Below are 15404 nucleotides of genomic sequence, written 5' to 3' on the forward strand. Positions count from 1 at the left end.
TTTGGGGGTCGTCGATCGAGTATATTAAGTACTCGATCGAGAGGTTTTGCTGGAAGGGTGTTCGATTGAGAAGATTAAAAGTACTCGATCGAGCATTTCTCTATCTGATGCGATATTTTCTCGTGTAATCTTATTTGCTTTATATCTTAGTCTCGTTTTTAGGTTAAATAAGTATCTCGCCTATATAAGGAGAGAGGTAATTAGGTTTAAGGGGGATCATTATCTCATACTTTACTTTTAATTACTCAGTAGACATTTTCTCTTATGACGTTGCTTTGCTCTTTACATTCCGGATTCGAACTTTTGTAATTCTCTTTCTCTCTTTTATTCAAGCATTATTTCTCTTTTGCGTACTTTTATTATCGTTTTTTAATTTCTATTTTTATTAGTATTGTTATTGGGTTTATGTTTTTTTTCCTTAATCATCTTTATATCATGTTTTCTATTGCTTATTCTATCATTGTTAGTTTCATCATAAATATGCGTAGCTAAATCCTTTATTGCTAGGATTAGAGGAGCCGTGATAGTAAAGCAATTATGTTATAATTAGATTAGGAGGTTTACATGTGAGAATTGATTCATAGCAATTTAATTGTAATCGTTTAGTTGAGTGCACGCTTCTAAACTAGTTAACCCGGTTAAATTCAGACCTAGATCGGAAGATTGGAATGAACAGACCTGTTATAAACAATAGACTACTCTAATGAGGGAGGAAGCTAAGTTAGTAGTATTTTAGGGCGGATAGCGGACCGGAAGGACCTTTCCTCTATCCTTCTCACATCAGACCGACTGACCTTATCTTTAGCAGAATTGTGTGATATCATGGTGAACCGACATCCTGGCATTTCTCTCTCTATTTGATCACATCTTTGTTTTATTTTGCTATTTTTTATTGTTCTCTCTCTGCTTTACTTTCAGCTCAGTAGTTTAGAAATCAAATCAAAACACCCCAATTTGTTACCGTGACAGACTAGAATAACAAGTAGATATAATAGCCTCCCTGTGGATACGATACCCGACTTACCTCTGCTATATTAGTTAGAGCCGGTTGGTTTATTTTTGATAGGGTTGCGACAACCGTGTCATCGGGTGTCGAGTCCCAACCGAATCGGGTTGGGTCGTTTTCAGGCAGGTCGTGTCAAGTTTGCGGGCTGTATGTATCGGGTTTGAAATTTTCGTAACTGAACTTATAGGATTTGAATTTTTTGTAACTAAGCTTATAAGATCAGAACTGAACTTATAGGTGTTTAAGTTTTCTGAACTTATAGAATCTGAACTGATTTGAACTTCCAGGATCTTAAATGAATTAAACTTATAAGGTCTGAACTTTTTTCACTGAACTTAAGATTGTGTTAGAGGGTAAACGACTCTAAAGGTGATAAGACATAAGATGGAACATAAAAATGGGAGAGATATTTCATTTGATATGATCTTCTTTTGTGTTTGTATGAAAAAAATAACCGATTGATGAGTTAAATAAATCGTCAAAATGAATGTACAAGGCTACAACTCTACAAGCATACAACTCTAACTAGCGCTAATATAGTTGAAGCTATTGGATTTATTTTATGCGATAAGCTAGTAAACAATGGCCTAACATATACTCCCTCCGATCCAGACCAACGATAATACTTGCAAAAAACGAACGATCCACACCAAATGTAACATTCCTTATATGGCCCACAATATTACCAAGTTGTCCTTATTACCATTTGATATTTACACAAAATGTCATTACATACCCAACCTACAAACACACAATTAAACCCACAATTACATGGCTCACCTATTTTTTCGCTCCTTACCCTTACTTTTTCCACCTTTTCTTAAATACTCCATTTTTTCCTACGTTACCTTTAGTGTGGATCGGAGGGAGTAAAAAAATTTCATATGCTAACGACACTTTGTTTTTGCAAAAGTTGATCCGGGACGGTACTACTGGCCAGGTGATACCCGAGTTGATATTAAATGTTACTCATTTACCCAATAACATTGATTGCATCTTATCCTTTTGTGAGGGAGTTATGATACTTAAGAATGCACAAATCAAAATGATTCGTTTTTCGCCGCTAAATGAGCAAATTATCTAAACTTTCTTGGAAATATATCATCTCTAATTTGTTACGCAAATATATCAAACACAAGTTATGTATATATACGCTTATACGTTATATATGGTGTCCCTAACTCCCTCAAGTAAATCGAGGAAAAAAATGAAATATTCAATATGTTTGAAGTATTGTTTGATAGATCATCTTATCATACTTGAAAATTGTAAGTGTCATTTAGCTATATAACTTTTTAATTTCGTTTATATCTTTACGACTTTTATTTTACATGTTTATTCATTTATGTTGACATTGTTTATGTTGTTTGTGTAAATGTGATTTAATAATCCGATCCATATTCATCTCATTTCAAGTTTCTCAAAGATTATTAAACTTGGATATTTACTCTTAAATGTTGTTTAGGAGTTCATGTATTTTTTTTCATTTTGCAAAACCTAATTGTTTCATTTGCCTTAATTATACGCTCATCGATGAAAAATATATCAATTAATTTTGCAGTGGTCTTAACTGCACGCACTTAAGATCCATGGTTATAAAAATCAAATAAAACCAATCCACCTTAAATTTTAGATATTTAAAGCTAATATATAATGTTTATGTAGGACTTCGGTTACGTTGATGTCTATTATACAATCTTCCACAAACAAGACCCTATATCTTTTCAAGGAGATAAAACTTTTCAAACCTAATAACCTATAGCTTTGTAGATGACAATTAAAATCAGCCGTAATGTTATAAGAATAATCATTACTAACACGATATCAAAACCCTATGAATAACAAAAAAATCTTGAATTTCTCATATTGGTTGATAAGGGGACAATGATAAGTCGCATCAAGATAATATGCAATTATAACTCTTATATTCTTTCTCATACAGTTTGCCTCACACTTTTACTCAATTAATTTACGACATATGTTTGAAAATTATGAAAAGTTTGTTTACATTTTCCATCAATAAAAGTTAGAAATTAATGAATAAAATATAATGTATATCGGTGTATAGATTAATATAATCTATCGCAAACACTTTTATCTTTACAACTATATACTGAATTGAAATGTTTAGGTTACACATTGTCTGTATAAGATGGCTTAGTTGGTTATAGGTTTCACATTCAAATCCTCATGTTATTAATTTGACATAAAATTTTGTCTTGCTAAGTCAAAGTCTTCACTCTTTTGACATTGAGAGTTGGCCTACATGAATGCGTGGTTTTTAACCAATAATATATGTTTTAAGGATTAGCTAATGCACATTCAGGAGATATGAGTTTTGAATTTTCTGTTATTAAAAACCAAAAAAAATGTAGGCATCCTGACCTTTAATTAATTACTTATCGACACATTCCATTTTATATACAAACTTGTTTTAACAAAGGTAAAAAAAAAAAGGTGTAACTACATATGCCTCTTATATTCATTGTTATATCATGTATAGAGTAACATTACAATTCAAATAACAAAAACTAGTGCTACTAATAGGAGATAGCGTTTTCAAAAATATAACATATAAGTGGGAGAATAGTAGATCGGGCACAAGATTCCTAAATCATATCATATAAATGGTTAATAGTTCCAAGAGACCATCTAGACAACTGGACGATTAGAGGGACAAGAACAAGACGTATGTACGCCATATGGACATAGAAATGATAGGGGTAATGCAAGTCAACACAATCTTTTTTTATTGGATAAAGCTCTGCTACACCTTCATAATTGAACATGACAACCAAGCAACCAAGAAACTAAAAAGCCCAACTAATATATAAACATGAACAAAGAATAACCGTCAACTAAACTCCTAGCCATAGCGACCAAAAAAAATTGTTCTATTGTGTAACCAAGATAAATCAGGAGACAAGTCACCTTCATCATTCCAAAAGGTTCATTAATCTTATCAAGTAAGCAGACAACAACAAGTAGGGGTGAGCAAAAAAACTCATTCCGATTTAAAACACCTAAACCGAACCGAAATCCGAATTTAGGTACCCAGAAATTTGGGTTTTTCCCCAGTTCAAGGTACCAAAGTGGTTTTATGGGTGTAAAATCGGGCCGGATTCGGGTCTTAAAAATGAAAAGTGGATAACCGGTTGTAATTCAGTTTTTATAAAGTAATAGAAAAAAAAGGTAATCTGTCTTAACTTCAAATAATTAAACATTCCTATTATATCTCCAACCTTACTAGTATATCTTTCTTCATCTTCATCCTAACAAAAAAGCCTACCAGCCACTATTTTCAACCACCATCACCAAACATTACACATCACCGCCATTTTCAACCATCAACAACAGCGCACCATCACCTCCAATCACTACCAACTCGACTCCGTCACCATACCAACATATACGACCCCCAAACCCAAAATCCGAGGGTGCGATCACCTTCATCTCCAAGACCATCATTTTTTTTCTTCCATCACCTCCCACCCATGTCTGATAAAACCTCATAGTTAAATGTCTTTGACGAGGCCCTTACGGAAAGATCACATTTGGAAAGTGGTGAGAAGTATTCCATTAATTAATTGGAGATTATGTTTTACTATTTGCTAATTGGTATTTGAAGAATAGAAAATATATTTAGAAAGGTTTGGACTGAGAGGGTAGGGGAATGAAAAAGTGAAGGCAGTATTGAAGTAAGTCAAATGTTGAACATGCAATAAAATTTTAAAACCGGTTTAAATTAAACAACCGGTTCCACTTAATCGGTTTTCGATTTTGGTTTCAAAAGTGCTCAAAAATCGGGTACCCGGTTTAAATCTGGGTCCGATTTGGTTTGAAAAAATATGGTTTGTACCCGATTTTGCTCAACCCTAAAAACAAGTTGAATGCTTATTTAAGACATATATTTTATTCCAATTTTTTTGTTTGAAATTTTAACATTTGGATAAGATTATTGATGAGTCTTGACATAGTCCTAACTTTACACAACAAGAAATCACGACAAGGGCGACTAAAGAAGGCGACTGTTTTCAGTCGCCCTTATAAATTTAGCGACTAAGAACAATCGCCCGCATTTGGTAGCAAGGTTTAGTCGCATTTGGTGACGGGTCATAGTCGCCAAATTTGGCGACTGTATTTTTTAAAGCGGGCGACGGATAACAGCCGCCAAATTGGCGACTGATATTCCACTTTAGTCGCCAAATTGGCGACTGATATCAGTCGCCATTTTGGTGATCGTTTTCAGTCGTCATTTTGACGACTATTTTCAGTCACCAATCTGTCGCCATGTTGAGTTTCATATCAGAAGGTTGGCGATTGATATCTGTCTCCAATTTATCATTTTTAGTTTCCAATTTTACATGTTTTTTAGCCTAAAAATCGTTTTTGACCTAGCCAAATACGTAAAAACCTGCAAAAAAAACCAACAACACTAGCAGATAACACAAGGGAAGCCAAACACGTCCAAATTTTATACATAAAATCAAGTATCATACACACAAGTACGAGTTTTGGTGCTTAACATCATTCGACAATAATGTTTTCTCTAATAACCTAACTACATAACCGGGAAACTTGCTCCAGCTCCACTACCACCTCCATAATTAGGATCTCTAGAATCCTTTTCTTATGAGCGCCACCCACTGTTGCAATTGGCAAAATAAGAGTTCATCATTTCCATTTCCTCTTTCATCCTCCTTATTTCAACATCTCTCTCGGCGTCCCGCTTATCTTTGGTGGCTAGTTGAGATTGGAGTTGACTTATGATACCCGTGACATAAATTTGTTGTTGGTAGGAGGGTCCTCTTCTTGTTAGAGGATCGTAGTAAAGCTCTTTTGCAATCTCGGTTCCGTACACATCTCCTCTTTGGAACCCCTCAACAAGATCAAACCATAACTCGTTGCCGAAAATGTCTGGGTTGTTCTTCTTTCGGACAAGGAATCGATCCTACAAAATTGATAAAACGTTAATTATTAGAGGCTACTTGTCTAAAAATTGATAAAACATATAGTTAATAAATTAAGAAATTATTTTGACACTTACATAACGTTATTATCGGGTATAACATCCTAAACCAACGTAGCAATACTATCAACGACTTTAAATGGCATATGAAACTCACATTTTAAAGTAAATATCCTGGATGCAACTTGTAGCAATGTCATTATACTCCCCTTATATAAGGTTTTTTCGGAACCACTTAGCATGTCAAAAAAGGCTTTTTCTTTTGGGTTTGGTATTTGTTTATCAATCATTGGTACATGGACGTCATTAATGAAAGCATTAGACTCAAAGGCATCAAGTACCATATCTCTATATGGGTTCTCATTTTGTTGGATTTGAGGCTGTTCGGGATCGGGAGAATATTTTTCTCCATGGGAGATCCAATTTTAGTAGTTTGGAAAAAAGTCATTTGTAATAAGATGCTCTTCTACTTCAATGTCAAGTAAATATTTTAAGTTTTTACATTTAGTACAAGGACACCTAAGTTTATGTTGTTCCAAATCATATGAATCTTGACATCTCCACGAACTCCCTTTACAAATCTAGCGATAGGACGTTTCTTCTTATCTAATCTTTATTCGTACATCCATCTACGTCCAAATCTCTTCATTTTAATCTAGACAAAGTATAGCAAACTAATTTTAAATAATGTTTCAACAAAAAATTCAAACTTTAAAATTGTAATAACTTATCACATTATAGTACTTCAACAATAGTTATCTCATCCTCTATATTATATTAACTTTAAGATTTCAATTGGGTCCTTATCACTCCAACCTAAACCCATCAATGTACGTTTCAAGTCACTAGCAAACACACATTTGTGATTTATTAATGAGAAAAAAAAATGGCAACAATTCCCCTTAGTTCTCTAAATACACAATGTGGAATAAATTTATATTCCACATATGTATTCAGAGAACATTAAGGGAATTGCCACCAAACTCTTTTCTCATTTATAAAATCACAAGTATGTTTTTACTACCTAAGTGACTTGAAACGTACAAAGACAGTCCCAAAATGGGGACTATTCAAGAATTGCTTCTAATGAGTAATTCTTGAACGAGTACTAGGTCATTATTAAACAAGTTGTCAAAAATGTAAATAAAATTTTGAAAAATGCAATTTATATGTCATGCTAATTCTAACTTAATTTAGTCAATTATAAGGCAAATTCGTGTTATAACTAAAGTATGAAAAAAATTGACAATACTAACATTATTCTAATCAATAACTAACTAAGCTCTATTCCAAGATCATAATCAATAACATTGCTAAAACTACACTAACATTAACAATAACTTACTACATTCAACAATACTAACACTATACTACCTTCAATATTACTAAAATTAAGTTACTACCTTCAATAATACTAATATTATCAAGATAACTTTCAATTACATCCCCTAATCATATGACATTACCAATTTAACAAAAACCCCAATTACTAACCCTAACTACAATTAATTAATAAAAATGCTAATTAAATTACAACTACATACTTAGTAGGCATCACTAATGTTTAAATTACAACTACATAATTAATAGGCATTACAAATTAAACAAAAAAAATTAAGGAATGAAATAATGAAATCAATTTGAGTCAAAAACAAACCTTTAGAAAAAAAGAAGAATAGTGAAGAAAACTCCAGTGGTGGTGGTGAGTGGTGGTGGTGGTGGCATCGGGTGTGTGTGTTGCGTTTTTTTTTTTGGGAGGAATGCAAATGACGGGTGAAATGAAGGAAGGAGATGAAAAAATTCATAATAAGAGAATTGGCGACCGTCATCAGTCGCTATTTTGGCGACCGTTTTCAGTCGCCAATTTGGCGACTGTTTTCCGTCGCCAATTTGGATATTATTGCGTCGCCCTTGAATTTCATACGGATTTTGGGATAAGATTTCATAGTCGCCAAATTGGCGACTGTTTTCGGTTGCCCGCTTTTTTTTTCTATCGCCAAATTTCGCCTAGTTTAGACGCCTTTAACAAATATTCTTGTAGTGTTAGTTTTGGAAATCCAAGACTCAACTTAAAACTTTACATGAGTATTAACCCTACTTCCAAGCGAAATCATCTAATGAGTGGATCTCATGTGTTTTATTTATTGTGTTCTTTTTTCTTTTCAACCCTACATTTTCTGAAGTGAAAAAGTAGAGTATGAGGCGGGTTTGAATAATAATGTATAAAGTCTGAGTTGAGTCTGAAGACCTAGAAATAAATAAAAAGTAAAAGTTATTGAAAAGTTGATGTGGTAGAGACTTAAGACTATGAAGAGTCTTGCTAATAATCTTACCTTTACAAGTATACCTGGCCAAACTGACCCACACTCAAACAAATGATCCGATTTTGACCGGCAACCCAAATTGACTAACCAACCAGACTTGAATGTTGTCACAAAATGATCATTCTCTTTAAATAACTTGATAACAACACGCTTGAAAAATACCCTAAACTCGAAATGACCTGACATGACCCGATCTGACATAAATTTTTGCAAACCCGAAATGACTTGACCCGAATTAACTCGACCATCACCTGTCATGGCTGACGATTTTGCCAACTATGATTAGAAATGTCATCATTGAATATTATGCATACATGTGTGCCTTTTTAACTAATTTACTATGTTTAAGTTTTTACGAGATATATGTAAAATTTTGTTTGTTGAACATGTATATACATACTTTATTTATGAAATTTTGCATGTTTCTCGGATTTGAATCCTGCACCATATGCCAAGATTATCTAACCAAAATAGTTGACTTGAGACCAAATTAATAGCTCAATAATTTAACATTATTTTGTAAAGTACGTTAGAGATTATATTTTGAATAAAAACATAAATAAAGAAAATAAAACTAAAGAAACTAAATATAAAATATGTCAAACTCCTTTAGTTCAATGAGTAGAGACTCAGTAGATCATGTTACATTTTTAGAACGCCTTAAAAAAAGAATTGAAGGTGAGTTTGGATAATAAAGCCATAAGGGTTTGACTTATTGTAAACCTTTTGAGTGTAGAGGAATTAAGTATAAACACTTTTATAAAAGTGCGAAAATGAATGGAAAATACCAATAGAAACGCCAAAGATGAGTACAAGTTTGGAACAAGATATCTGCTTACTTTTACGGGTCATAATTCATAACTTGAATTCATAAAAAAAAGAGATATTATGTTCGCACCTTTAAAGCAAAAAAGAACATAACTAGTACGAGAATGCGAAATTTCTTTCTTTCTTAAAAACCCCAAATCAAACGAGACCTTACTAATTTTCTTTGTTAAATATTTCCTTCATCTAGACCAAGTTATTTATTTTTCAAATTCCTCTTCACATATATCTGGCCATAACTAGTGTGTGAATAGAGCGAATAGATTCTAAAAAAAAATTGTTTATACTAATTTTGTGGAGCGAATGGAGGGAATATATTTGTGACCCTAATTGATTTTGTATACTATCTGCATTTTTTTGCATGTGAATTAACAAACTATATTGATCTATTGTATACACTGGCTCTAATTTATGAGAATTGAAAATTTTAAGAATTAACTGATTGAGAATTTATTTATTTTAGCTTCTAAGCAGGGCCGTCCCTGACATTTTGGGGGCCCTGTGCGATTTGAAAAAATAAAACCTAAAAATATATACACTTATGTTATTATATAAATATAAATTAATAATTTTTTACAAAAATTAAAAAAAGCTAAAAAGTCCAACAAGTATATATGATAAATTAAATTTTCTGTCCTTAAATATCATTGATAGCTTCATTGCTCTCTTGGTTAAGAGTACAATTTGTCATGGCTGAGGACGGGCGGGATCGATTCTTGTGAATAAGTTTAATTTGATTTTTAAAATGAAAAATAAAACGTGAAAATGATTCAGAGGGGAGTCGAACACAGGAAGTTCAAAGTGCAAGGAAAGACTTCTACCGCCGAGGCAACGACTATCTTCTGTAACATTAGGTGGACATAGTAATTTGGGGACCCTGTGCGGCTGCACAGGTTGAACACCCCTTGGGCCAGCCCTGCATCTAAGCTGATTTGGAATAGAATTTCATATAATTGAGAATTTTCACTTTTCAAATGAGTTACAATATCTCTATCAAAACTAATTGTTTTAACTAATTCACATGAATTTGTGTGTTATATATTATCTCACATTTCACTAATTCATGGGGAGGTGAAACTTCTTACAAATTTTTATAAAAGGGGTTTTTAACGTGGTACTCTCGTATTTTTTTTAAAAAAATTTATGTGGTACTTAATTTCTAAAAACATTGTTGATATCCCTAACCTTAGTAAATAATTCTTAAAATATCAAAAAAACTAAAAATAAGGTTTTAAACAATTAAATTTTGTAATGAAATTATGTTTACTCCTGGTAAACACATATGTTAGTGTTTGACAAATTATTACCAAAAAACAATAGAAATGCATAAACTAAAATATTTAGTAAAGATAAATTAGAGAATTTAAGGTATTTGAATAAGATTTGTTAAGTTTAGAAGTATCAATGATGTTCTTGAAAAACAATAAATACCATAAAAAAAACGTCCAGAAACCCTTAAAAATTGAGATATTTGATTGACACATATTTGTAAAGATAGAAAGTGACTATTCTCATAAAATATAGAAAGCTGCTTATTACATACTTTGTATTTGTCAACTATAAACTTTTCTTATTTATGATATTTACACATTTCTTTTTAGTGATTAATGCGGTAATGCATATGTGTCATGTGAATGAATGGGACATGAGACGAGACATGAAAATGGACCGAGGAGCCAAACTCTTATTTAAGTGAGTGACCTTATTTTGTGTAAATTGTTTATTTCATATGAATATGCATTTCTTTCATCAACTTAAAGCTCGTTTTATAAGTGAAAACTATGATAGAATCTCCAAACATCAAATGAATACATCAGAAGACGAAATGGATGAGTTGTTGTGCGCCTAAATAAAACTGGGGGATGATGCATTTTAATATTAGGTGGATTGTCCATAAAAATGGCTTGAGGGTTAATATCTCTAAGATGATCATCATTTGTAGTTTCTGCAATCCAAATTGTCAGAAAATCGCAAGGATATAGTTCTTATTTAGGATGATTTCAACTCACCCCTTTTAATTTATTCCGTTTTTCCTATTAGTTATTTATGGATAAAAGTATACTAGAGCGAAAAATAGAAATTGATTTCCAAACAAAACGGGTCAAGTTTCATTTCAAACCACTACTCAAATCTAATTTTGTTACGTTTTTCTTTAAAGAATAGAAAACGTTAGCTTTTGATAGGTAGAAAAATCTTTGTTTAAAAAATTAGGGAAATGAATATGGCAAGAGGTAAAATATCGGTGTGACTCACTTTATGAGAGTATTAATTATTGATTTATCGAACTTAAAGATAAAATAAACGACACATATATTTTTTTTGAGTGATGTTGCGACCTCCCGAAAATTATCCCTCTATATTTACTATGGCCAATGGATACAAAATACGAAGTGTCCAAATTGATAAAAGTTCTCTCTTTTTCTCTAGATTTCTCTATCACCTAGCAAGTTATAAATTAGTATGAATAAATGAATAAAAATAAGGTTGACTTAAAGTTTTAAAAATGAGAAGTGAAATTTGATGTTGTTTATAAATCTGGGATGAGATTTTCTCTCATTTTTTTTCTTGTTTTCTCCATTTATTATCTACCAATATATCAGATTTTATCTTTTAGAAAAAATATATGAGACTTTATCCGGATAAAGATAGAGCACGAGTTATACAACCAAATATATCCTTTAAACCATAATTTGAAATCTAGATCTTCAATATTTTTTTCTCAAATAAAATCTTGATCACTCTACGTTTGAAGATAAAAAAATAGAGAGTGTTCCTTAAACCTTAGTCGCTTAAAATGTTAAGAATATAGAAATTATTACATACAATTTTTTATTCTCTTTTGGTTATTTTGTTTACCTATTTTTTTCATATCTATTCAGTTATTAAAGAAACTAGTGTAGATCCCCGTGCTACAGCACGGTATTTTTTAGTTTTGTTTTAGAAAGAGACATTCTCATTAAATTAATTGCATAAATTAACTGTACATTTAATGTTATAATGTACTAATATATAATCTTAGTAAGAGGTAGAAAAAGAAAGTTTATTACCATCAAAAGACACTTTAAGTTAAGTTATTTTTTGTCTTAAACCATTTTTACTTTACTATAAAATATCTCTATAATGCTATATCATTGCATGAAACTAATTTATGACATTAAATTACAATTAATTGGTGTAAAAATGTAAAATCTAATTAAAACGCATATAAACCTTATAACAAAAACATGTAAAAACAGTATAGCACGCACTTAAAAAGACGATTTACGAATAATTAGACTAATATTTTTTTTATTTTTAATTACATGTCCTTTAAAATATACACCATATTTAGAGTGTAACTGATGAGGATAATATAAGAAACATATTTACGTAATTTTAGGTTGCAAGTGATGTCAATAATTATATTAAGGATTGCATAAGAAGCAGGTTTGCGTAATTTTAAAGTGAAACTGATGAAGAATAATATCTATGGAAATGAAAATGATTGCATAATAAATTATGGATTTTAATGAAAAAGTCATAAATATGAATTTTAATTAAAAAGATTAGAGTTTAATTATAAGAATATGTTAATTGAAAAGATCATAATGTAATGAATTTTTTTTTACTTGTTACCTTATTTAGTTAGATGCCTTTTTGAGGGAAAACTAAGAGAATTTTTATTCTCTTAGTAGTAGGGGGGATTATTCTAATAATAATTTTATGTGAAAACTGACAATCATTTATACAAAAATAAAAAAAAATTGGTGCACTTGTGATTCAGAAGGAATAGCAAAAAATATGATATTCTCCATTCTCCTTGGTCCGTTTTGTGAAAAATACAAAGATATGTGGTTCTGGATTAGGGATGGATTGACATGGATTTTACCTATTCAAGTATTTGATTGACTGGTTTTGAAATTTAATTAAATATTTCATGAACGCCAAATTTTTAACTCCGATCTACTAGAATCTCATATCTTACTCGGAGCATATTTGACCTAACTTGTTGAAAATGAGTTTTTGTTTTTCAAGCTTAATTTTCTAAAAGTGTTTTTCAAAAGTAGAAGCATCAAATTGTTGTTTCTATTTTTATAGGCAAAATGATGATATTTTTGCTTTTGATTTTTTTTTTTTAGTTTTTAAATAATGATATATTTGGCCAAAAAATGTTTTTAAGGGGCTTGAGAAATTGAAAATTCTGGTGAGATTTTGACCGGAAAAATAGAAAGGGCTTGATTTCACTTATAACAAAGTTAAGGGGTTCGTTAAGTCCAACGCAAAGTTAAGGGGGTTAATCTCACATCATAGCAAACTTAAGGGGGTCGTTTACCAATTTCTCACTTTTAAAAGTCAAGCCAAACACACACTCACTCTTCTTGCTTGATAATGAAACCAAACAAGTTTAGAAAGGTATGAGTTGAAATCCATACCTATTTGGTATGACATTTCAATCCATTCCATTCCATCTTCTTGAGTCAAACGACTTGTTGTAATGTAAAGAAACAATCAAGGGAGAGACAAATAATCATTATATATGATGATAAGATGATTAAAAGGATGATAAAACAATCATCAAGGACAACAACTAAGGTGAGATTATCAGTAAGACCCTCCCAAGTCTTAAGACTCTGTCACATTAGCTTTCCACTAACTTTTATTATTTTTTTATTGTTCAGACTCGCCTCAAACTCACTTCAGACTTTATACATTATCCGTCAGACTCACCTCAGACTCTACTTTTTCACTTTACTTCTTTTTTTACAAAAAAAGAAATGACACATGAGAGCCACTCATTGGATAGTTTTCTTTCAAGGTGGGGTCAAGACTCACCCAATGTCTTAAGTTGAGTCTTAGATTTCCAAGACTCAACTTAAGACTTTGTTAAGACTTTGGTAGATTATTGGTAGTCTTGGGTGAGTCTGATCTTAAGATTTACCAAAGTCTTGTCTCAAGACTACCAATAATCTTATCCTAAATCTACAAGAGTGTTTCTACGTGATATCCTTATATTTTTTTCGTATTCTTCGAGGTACCCATCGTTTTTAAAAGTATCTTTGGTACCCAATAATCATCATATATGATGCTAAGATGATTAAAAGGATGATAAAATAATCATCAAGGAGAAAACTAAATCTATAAGGGTTTTTCTACGTGACACCCTTGTATTTTTTCGTATTCTATGAGGTACCTATCACTTTTAAAAGTATCTTTGGTACCCGTAAACTTTATAAACAGTTTCTTAAAATACCCAAATTACTAACTTGAGTTTTCGAACAACAAAATTTTGTAAAAAAAAAAATATTTATGATTGAGTATGCGGTATTTATGCTAATGTATGACAAATTATTACTAAAAAAATTTAAAAAGTGCATAATATAATTTTTTTTTAAAAAGAGAATTAGTGCATTTTGGGTATTTTGAGAGATTTAAGTTCAGGGGTGCCAGTAATGTATTTAAAAATTGAGGGATACCACGTAAAATTCGAAAAAAAATGAGGGTACCATGTAGAATACCCCAAATTAATCCCTATAAAAAAGTTCCCGGCACAATGTGTAGAGTAAGGATTATCTGCACCATTTTCGTGTCTCATCTCATGTCCCATTACTTCTTCTTGCACATAATCCTTGATCATAGAGAATATTGTGTAAATCAGAAGATAACAAGTGATGGGGCATAAGATGAAACACGAAAGTGGGATAGAGGATATGCTCTCACACAAAACACAAAAATGTGTTTGGTTGGATTGTTTTAGAAAGAAACTAGACTAGACATCTACTATTCCATAGATTCTAACTCCACCACAACCCATTGGAAAACTTTATCGACTAAAGCAAATAACTCACCCTCAATCGTGGATTCAAACTTTGATTATGTTAACTGTTCTAAGTATTTTTGCCAAAATACACAAACTGGCCAAATAAAAAATTATTCAAAGTAAAAAAAAATATTAAAAACTTAACAACCATAATATTGCTCTTACAAACAAAAGCACCAATTCGATACTTCCAAGTTCCAACGTTTGAAAAACACTTTTAAAAAAGGGTTATTTCATAACAATAATTCATCCTATTCGTGGTCTGCAATAATCACTCCAACTTAACAATAATCCCAATTAAATCCAACTTAAGCACCATACCTTCTAATAACGAACCAACTGATACGTTTTTAAGTTTATGTTGGAATATTTGATAGTTTTTGGACAACCTAGCTGATATATGTGATGTTTATGTGTAATATTTTCAAGTGACGAATCAAGTACTTGGTTTATTTGATACACATAAACATAAAAAAAATATAT

This window comes from Silene latifolia, chromosome 3, assembly GCF_048544455.1.
Source record: "Silene latifolia isolate original U9 population chromosome 3, ASM4854445v1, whole genome shotgun sequence".
In the NCBI taxonomy this organism is placed as follows: Eukaryota; Viridiplantae; Streptophyta; class Magnoliopsida; order Caryophyllales; family Caryophyllaceae; genus Silene; species Silene latifolia.